This window comes from Callorhinus ursinus, unplaced genomic scaffold (assembly GCF_003265705.2).
Source record: "Callorhinus ursinus isolate GAN/ISIS: 27379988/994484 unplaced genomic scaffold, GSC_fseal_2.0 scaffold14, whole genome shotgun sequence".
NCBI classification, from domain to species: Eukaryota; Metazoa; Chordata; class Mammalia; order Carnivora; family Otariidae; genus Callorhinus; species Callorhinus ursinus.
In genome coordinates this window covers 34,578,517-34,586,869 of record NW_027397076.1, presented here as the reverse complement: position 1 = coordinate 34,586,869, position 8,353 = coordinate 34,578,517, and positions in this window count along the sequence as shown.

Below are 8,353 nucleotides of genomic sequence, written 5' to 3'. Positions count from 1 at the left end.
ACCCTGAATCATCAAAATGAGAAAACTCTTGCATGTAAACCAATTTTTTATAACTTGTTATCCGAAATTACCATGCTCTTGACTTCAGATCCAAGTTTAAAAAGTCTATTTGAAATCTTTAAAGTACTATATTAAACTCTTTAATATAACACACTGTTATATTCTTTGGTTTTATAACTTGTGGTTATACATGTACAGAAGTTGACCTGAACTAATATTTCACATTTTCTTTCTTAGGTTTAATTCTGTTAAATTTTCCCTATATAACTAGTGACATAGATGTGTATGTTGTTAAATAACTTTGTGATTATACTATAATTGGCTCTAGGGGTAAAAAGCTATTTAGTTGCAAAAGAAAGTCCTTTCACCTTTTTAGTTTCAAATATATATTCTATGCTTCTTGTGGTGATACTATAATTTATATGATAAAACTCCATTTTCAGGGATTTTTTTTTCACTGCACAAAGTTTTCCTTAGATATAAAAAATTTTTAAGAACTGAAAAGTTTATTTGAATTCTTACAGTATAATATAAAGCCAACCACTTAACTGGTCTTTTCCTTTTTGCCACTGAACTTGGTACACCGTAGGTGCTTGATAAATACATGTTGATTGAATGGTATAAATTGATATTTCAATTTGAAAATAAAATGTACAAATTAAAGCATTGGGCTTTGAAATAATTTACAATTTTTTGCTGTAATTTCATTTTCAAAATTCTTTTTTAAAGCATTTTCAATGAACTTTTGAACGTTCAAATTTTTCCCACTCTACCCTTTCTAATCCTTCATTCAAAAACAGATCTTCCATTCTTTTACACCCAGTGCTTTTAAATATGGGGCATCTGAGCATCCCTGCAAAGAAGGGCACATTTAGCTTCGATTTGCTTACTAGCATCAGTTTTGCAGAAAGTTACTAAAAACCTAAATGTGCACGTGCATTAAAGGGATGTCCATCTTTAATGTTCTCTTAACCATAGTTTGTGTAGTTAAAAAAAACAAAAACAAAAACCTAGGAATACCTACTAATTGGTTCCATTAAGACAGTCTGTGGGTAATAAACCAGACTTATCTCTGTGCCTTTTTAAAAGCCTAGATCCTAACAGCATGTCAGAAAGCTCTTTCCTTGCCACTAGCATTGCCAGTGAATTAGATCATATCATAAATACATGACAGATCTAGGAGATGAAGCAAATAAACACAGTGCACGTCAAAATCGGGATCTAAATCTAACCCAGTAATTTTGTGTGTTGAGTTGCATCAAATAGGATACACTGAATCAAGATAATTATTTTCCCACTTTGGTTGCTAAAAGAATAAAGGATGGTGGAATGTAACGTCTTAAGAGAGTGGTTCATATGTAGATCAATGTAAATTGTAACTGTTGCCAAAAATACTGATGTGATTTTCAGCTATATTGAAAGTATAGTGCTCAGAACAAGGTGGGAAGTCACTGTATTTTAAGAACTGCTGTGACTGGGGAAGGCAGAAGGAGAAAAGAATGTGGCATGCCTTCTAGCTGCCAAGCAATATACTAAGTGTTTTACATGTATTATTGTATGCTGTCTTTAGCATAGCGTCATAAGGTAGGTTTTAGTATCCCCATTTTATATTACATTTTAAATATACAAAAAAAACAAACAAACAAACCAGGAAGTAGGAAAGTTTAGCATTAGAGAATAAACTCTAGAAACATGGTATCTGTCTTCAGGTATCAAATTCAAGAGTTGTCATTCATTTGCGGGTCTGAAGAATAGAACTAGGACCAAAAAGAGAAAAAGATTTCAGTGCAGTATTAAAACTGAAGTAATTAAGATTTTGGTTGGTTTGTAAGCCTTTAGATTCAACCTCAGAACATAACTAAGGAGAAACTGGGCAGTGTTCTTGTGTATAAGGTAAGGAGTTGAACTGGATGACCGTGAATGTTTCTGTTCATGGAAAAAGTGTTAAAAGTGGGGTAATTACTGTATTTTCGCAAACCTAGTTGTGAACCATTAGGTACAACCTAATTGTACCACTAAGGAAGAAAAGAGCTCGATTAAACTGTGATGAACCATGAATTACAAAAATGCATACCAATTTCAAAGATGTCATGCATGGAAAGAACGTGCATCTTAGAGTTGATATTGTAGACTTTGGAGAAGAGACAGTGGACAACTAAGGGGAGACATGACAGCTGTCTTCAAATATAGGAAGGACTTAAATGAAGAGGGCAAGTCTCAAACCAGCGGGTGCAAGTTGGATGAGACACATTGTGGTTCTGTATATCAAGGTGCAGTCCCACTGTACTGTTAAATGAAGTAAGGATTCCATCAAAAAAATGTTCAAGCAGAAACTGGATGACTATCAAGGGGCTATTGAGAGGACTACCTTTTTGAGTAAAAAGTTGGATTTGATAACTTCTAGGCCTCTTTTCAGCTCTTTAAGATGTTGATACCCTTTTTTGGTCTGAAGTTGAGGAATATGATGTCCTCAGGGCTGAAAGTAAATGCTCAGTACTTAAATGCTAAATACTTAAAACATTGACCCTTCTAAAATGTACTCTTCTGTGAGTCATGGATAAGGTGTTTACTTATAATTACTGCTATATCTTTGGAGAGATTTAAATAATCAAAAAAGAATTACAAAAGGCAACTTTATTCAACCTTTTTTAACTTTAGGAGTAAGAATACGAAACTTACTAGGAAAGCACAACAAATAGTAAATCGTGTGTATATTCACCAGATTTATTTATGTATTCTAGTGCTACATTAAAAGGAGGGAAGAGACCGTTTCTGATAAGTTTCAAGGTAAATGTTTAGCCTGAAATTACACATTGCATTAGTGTTCAGTCTCGTTTTCTGCTACAGTAGTGATCACAAAACTTAAGCAGTAATCTGATTTATGTAGAGAGAAAACTGATAATTTAATTTGATGTATAAAAATCTCAGTTTGGGTTGAGATAGCTGTGGAGAGCTCACCAGAGGCAAAGTTAACCCTCTAGTTAGGTAATTCTCAAACTTAATGTGCATAAGAATCACCTGAGGAGCATGTTAAAATGTCCATTTTAGGCCTCATATTTAGATTTTATGACTCAAATGAGACCAGGAATACATTGTACTCTAGTAAATACAGGTCATTTCTGAAGTTAGTGAACTACAATTTACACTTAAACTATGCCTACTGTGCAAGTACTAACTAGAATAAAATCTTAAAGTTCGGGTGAAGTCCAACTAAACTAATACTAGGATAATGTATTCCTGTGTATCGGGGGCATTCATTTACTTTTTCCTGTATCATCCAATGTTGTAGTGCAGAAACCACATTATTACAGTAGTACTTATTAGAGCAGAATACAAGGAAAGCTAAATCCATTCCTGAGTATAAAAAAGCAAGGATTCTTTTTTTTTTTTTTCCTTTTAAACCTTTGCTATTTCCAGGGGACATTTTGCCAGACACTAGGTTTCTGCTTCAGTTTGCATGCATAAAAACTGCTAAGGGCAACTATATGCATTATCAGTTCTATGTCCATCAACTGAAAGTTTTTCTTTAGTCCAGTCATCCTGTTGTATAAATACTATGACTTGACAAAAATTTAATGATCTATTTCTTTATCGTAAGAATTCAGTATTCAGTTTAAAAAGCTGATCATTTCCAGATGTTTGCCATACAATTTTCCCTCAATCACTTAAATGACTTCTTGAAAATGTCATAAAACTCAGTGTCTTCTTCGTTGTAATAATTTCCTATCTCTGTTGAAAACCCAAATTGCACATCTCATAGCTTATGCTCACCAACTGACACATGCCAAAATAGTTTAATAAGATTACTTTAAAAAAAAAACATTTTATTTTTAAGTGATCTTTATGTTCAACGAAGGGTTTGAACTCATGAACCCAAGATAAGGAGTCACATGCTATATGGACTGAGCCAGCCAGGCATCCCTAAGACTACTTCTATGTAGCAAAACTAGTTTTTCATTCATCATGTGATTTATCTTTGTTTTCATTTTCAAGGCCTGATAGGCATCTACCACACTACAAATATGTTTTGACATTTTGTTACGGAAAGTGAAATAAAACTGGCCCTATTTATGCCAAAAGTGGTTGTTCCTTCAAACAACAGTAGAGAATACCAGGTAAAGAAAACATAATTTTTCACTCTTAATTTTCATAAGCATGTCCTGATGAAAAGTAATATTCCAGTATTTGCATTTGTATTTGCCTAAGTAATATTTTGGCTACATAATTTTTAAAACCTTGAAGAAGTGTTTTTCTTCCAAGCCAACCAATTCTCCAGTATATACTGAAAGTAATTTTAGTTATAACACATGAGGTTCCTTTAAACATTTTGGGAAGAAATGTACAAATTTCAAGGGTGGTATGATGTCAACAAATAGCTGATTCTGCTTGCTGCTTCTTAGGATCAGCCCTACTGATACTCATTTATAATGAAAAAAATATTTTAAAGAGTAAATGCTGATTATCCTTCAAAAATATACAGCTCAGTGAGAAGAAATTACATGTGGGAATGCCATAAATAGTTTCATCTTTTGTATAAAAATAAAGATTTGGGGCAGCCAGAATGTTTGAAAGCTACCTTTAAATCTGTTACATACTGAACATTTATTTTAAGATGTAGTTTTAATTATCATATGTAGCAGTTGCATGAAAACTGGGCTGTCTTTTTAAAAAATTTTATTTTTAAGTAATCTCTACACCAATGTGGTGCTCAAACTCACAACCCCAAGATCAAGAGTTAACATGCTGTACTGACTAAGCCAGCCAGGCACCCCAAAACTGGTCTGTCTTAAAAGAAAATGTGAGCTGTTAAATATTTTCCCTCTTAATATCCTTCAAATATAAAACAAGTTGAATGAAAATATACCTGTTTTTAAAATGCAAGTCATATGTTATTACTCTGCTCAAAAAGTCATTTCCAGATTTCTTTTTTTAATAAAGTTCCATGTATTTTTTTCATTTCATTCTAAATGATTTAATAGTTGAATATTAAATTAGTTGACTTGCACATCACTGTTTGGAGTCCAAATTCTGTCTACTTGAGCAAAAATCATTTTCCCAGCTTCTCTCTGCATTGGCAATGACATTGTTAATTAATGAACAACAAAATCCATCATCCTAGAAGTGTTTGTACATTGGCTAGCATGGAAAAGAAAGGTGTAGGCTCTTGTTTCAGAGAATATTAAAACTGGGTATCCTTAGCAACTTTGAATTATTTTTTTTTAGCATTTTGGGGTAAGAATATGATCTTAGTTTTCTAAACCATTATCAAAAGGGAATACTGAAGAAACTGAAGATTAATCTAAAGGAATAGGAGAGTAGTCTTCCCACATCTGAAGTAGAATCACTTGGGTTTTTTTTTTTTTTTTTTTTTTTTTAAGTACGCTCTACATCCAACGTGGGGCCTGAATTCAGGACCCTGAAATAAGGAGTCATAGGCTCTGTCGACTGAGCCAGCCAGGTGCCCCTGAAGTGGCATTTTTTGTAAAGCAGATTATCCTACATAAACACCAGACTGCAAATTAAAAACCTTTACATGGACATTATGGCAAGGTAGATTTCAGTTCACAAGAAAGTACTACTACATAATTTTTTTAAAGATCCAAAGATCAAATGTCCAGTCTTAGGAGTTAATGAAGTTTTCATCACTGGAAATGTCCAAGAAAAGGCAAGAAAACTACTAGAAATATTGCACAATTTCCTGCATTAAGAGGAGGCTAGGCTCTTCTACCCTCGAACTATGACTTGTTTTAACATTCCAGTTGTTCCCCGTGTTTACTTCTACTTTGACTCTAGCTTGAATTTCTAACAAACTTATCTGAAACCTAAATATTACACTTAGTCTTTCTCTTCCACATAAAACCGTACTACTTATATTTGCTATGCATCTAGAAAAGAGCTATTTTCAACACAAGTGATTCAGAGTAAAATTAAACTGGAGGAACTGGTTAAATCACTAGATCCTCATCCTCTACCCACGTCCCCCTTCATAGATTTAACAGTAGGGATTTTGATCAAGCCTAACTCTACTTGAATTTAAGTATGCACATCTTAAATCCATTTGTATTACCTATACTTCTTTTTTACTAACTACAGAAATTTCTTAGAGATGGTATAATATAGCAGAAAATGGGCCTTGAAATTTGACACTGTCAAGATGTGTGTAGCTTTACTTAATCTATTGTTCCCTCTTCATCTCATGGGAAGATTAAATTAGGGCATTTGTTTATATTAGGTGCTCAATAGATGTAAGCGTGTTTTTCTAAAGACATGTACTGTCTCAGCCACTGGGCTAGGAGGTACTCTCCATATTTTGGAATTACTAAAAAAACCTTTTGACTTGACTATGTACTGGTACATAGTAGTAGCTAAGTTTCTGAAGAACAGGGCAAGAACCAAGTCAACTTGGAATAAAAATCATAGAATCAAGAATCTTCTAGTCCAGGGACGCCTGGGTGGCGCAGTCGGTTAAACATCCAACTTTTGGTTTCAGCTCAGGGTCATGAGATCAAGCCCTGTATCAGGCCCCTCTCTCCTCTGCACCTCCATGCTCTGGCTCTCTCTAAAATAAATAAATCTTTTAAAAAATCTAGTCCAACCCTTTCATATGAGGAGGAGGAAACTGTAAGAACATCAATTATGTCAAATTATTTAGTATTAAATGTTGAGACTAAAACCTTTTAGCTTCTTGCTTTCTAATTCCAAAGCTGATTTCCCTTTTACTACTTATGTGTATATATTATCTCCCATAGAAGATCACTTCCATTAACATGAACGATAACAGGTGGTAAGAATTTAGGAACTCTAGCCATACTTCCACTATCATATTATGAAATTACTAATATGAAGTGATTGTGCTTTTTGCTTCCCTTTCTCAACTGCAAACATAGAGGCTATATGCAAACAAATCTGAACTTAAAAAAATATTTTTATGTGCTATGGTGAGCACTGTGAATTGTGTAAAACTGATGAATCACAGACTTGTACCCTTGAAACAAATAATACATTATATGTTAAAAATATTTTTAATAATCATTCTTTACTATTTCAAACAAAATGCAGTCTTTGAGAGCTTCCTTTCCTGCTTAATGTTAAATTAGGTGATATTTAAGAGCCCTTACTGTTTTAATATAAGTATAGAAAGTATCTCTTTTAATAGAAGTATAATACATATGAAATTATATATTGCAACTTTAACAGTCACAGGGCTTCTTGAAGAATACTGATGAGAACAAATTATAAATAACAATGGTTTTAATGTTCTTGCTTAGATAGGTTTTATTTTTCTTTTAAAAAGAACATTGGGGCTTGGCAATGATTCTCCTGAAAACATTGCTACAGATAATGATGTACACCAAATACGTTGGTCTGGTTCTGTGTATCACATTTTTAATCTTAATTCTAATTGGTGGCAAACATGCAAAGAAAGAACTAGCTTTTATTTCTGTACTGCCTCTGCCCTCCACAGGAAACAAGATGCCTAGTATAGAAAGTAGTAAGTAGTGTTCACAATAATAATTACATGCTCACTATTATGTGCATAGATAAAGTTTATGCAGGAAAAAAAATGGAAAAATAATGGCTACCCAGGATTTTTTTTTTCGCATTAAAATTCTGAGACTACTACATAACATTCACCATGAAGCATGGCAAGAAAGTTAGTTTTTTGATATCCTCAAGCTGGAAATGATTTAGTTCAACTATAAACATTTTTAAGTCAAGACTAAAGTGGAAACATTTCTATGACAACAAAATTGTCAATTGCCTAAGCTGAATGAAAAGATAAAATTTTCTATATAGTTTTCTTTGTTGGATCACTCATGCTTTCATTCATGTTTATTCCTATCTATTCTGGTTACAAATGTCTAAAACCTATCCAGAAGGTGAATTTTGATGAAAAAAGGTGGTGATACAATATTAATTTTCTCTCCTATGTATTTTATTCAAATGTATAGTAGCAGTTTGTTGTTGAAAAACTTCACAATGCGCCAATTTTTAAAACAGTGTATAAACATTTTCCCAACATGCTCTAAACGCTTCTCTATTCCTGGGATACCTAAGCTCTCCTTATATATATTTTTTGGAATCTTTTAATAGAAGTATATATACATATGAAATTATATATTGCAACTTTAACAGTCACAGGGCTTCTTGAAGAATACTGATCATGAGAACAAATTATAAATAACAATGGTTTTAATGTTCTTGCTTAGATAGGTTTTATTTTTCTTTTAAAAAGAACATCAGGGCTTGGCGATGATTCTCCTGAAAACATTGCTGCAGATAATGATGTACACCAACTACGCTGGTCTGGTTCTGTGTATCACATTTCTAATCTTAATTCTAATTGGTGGCA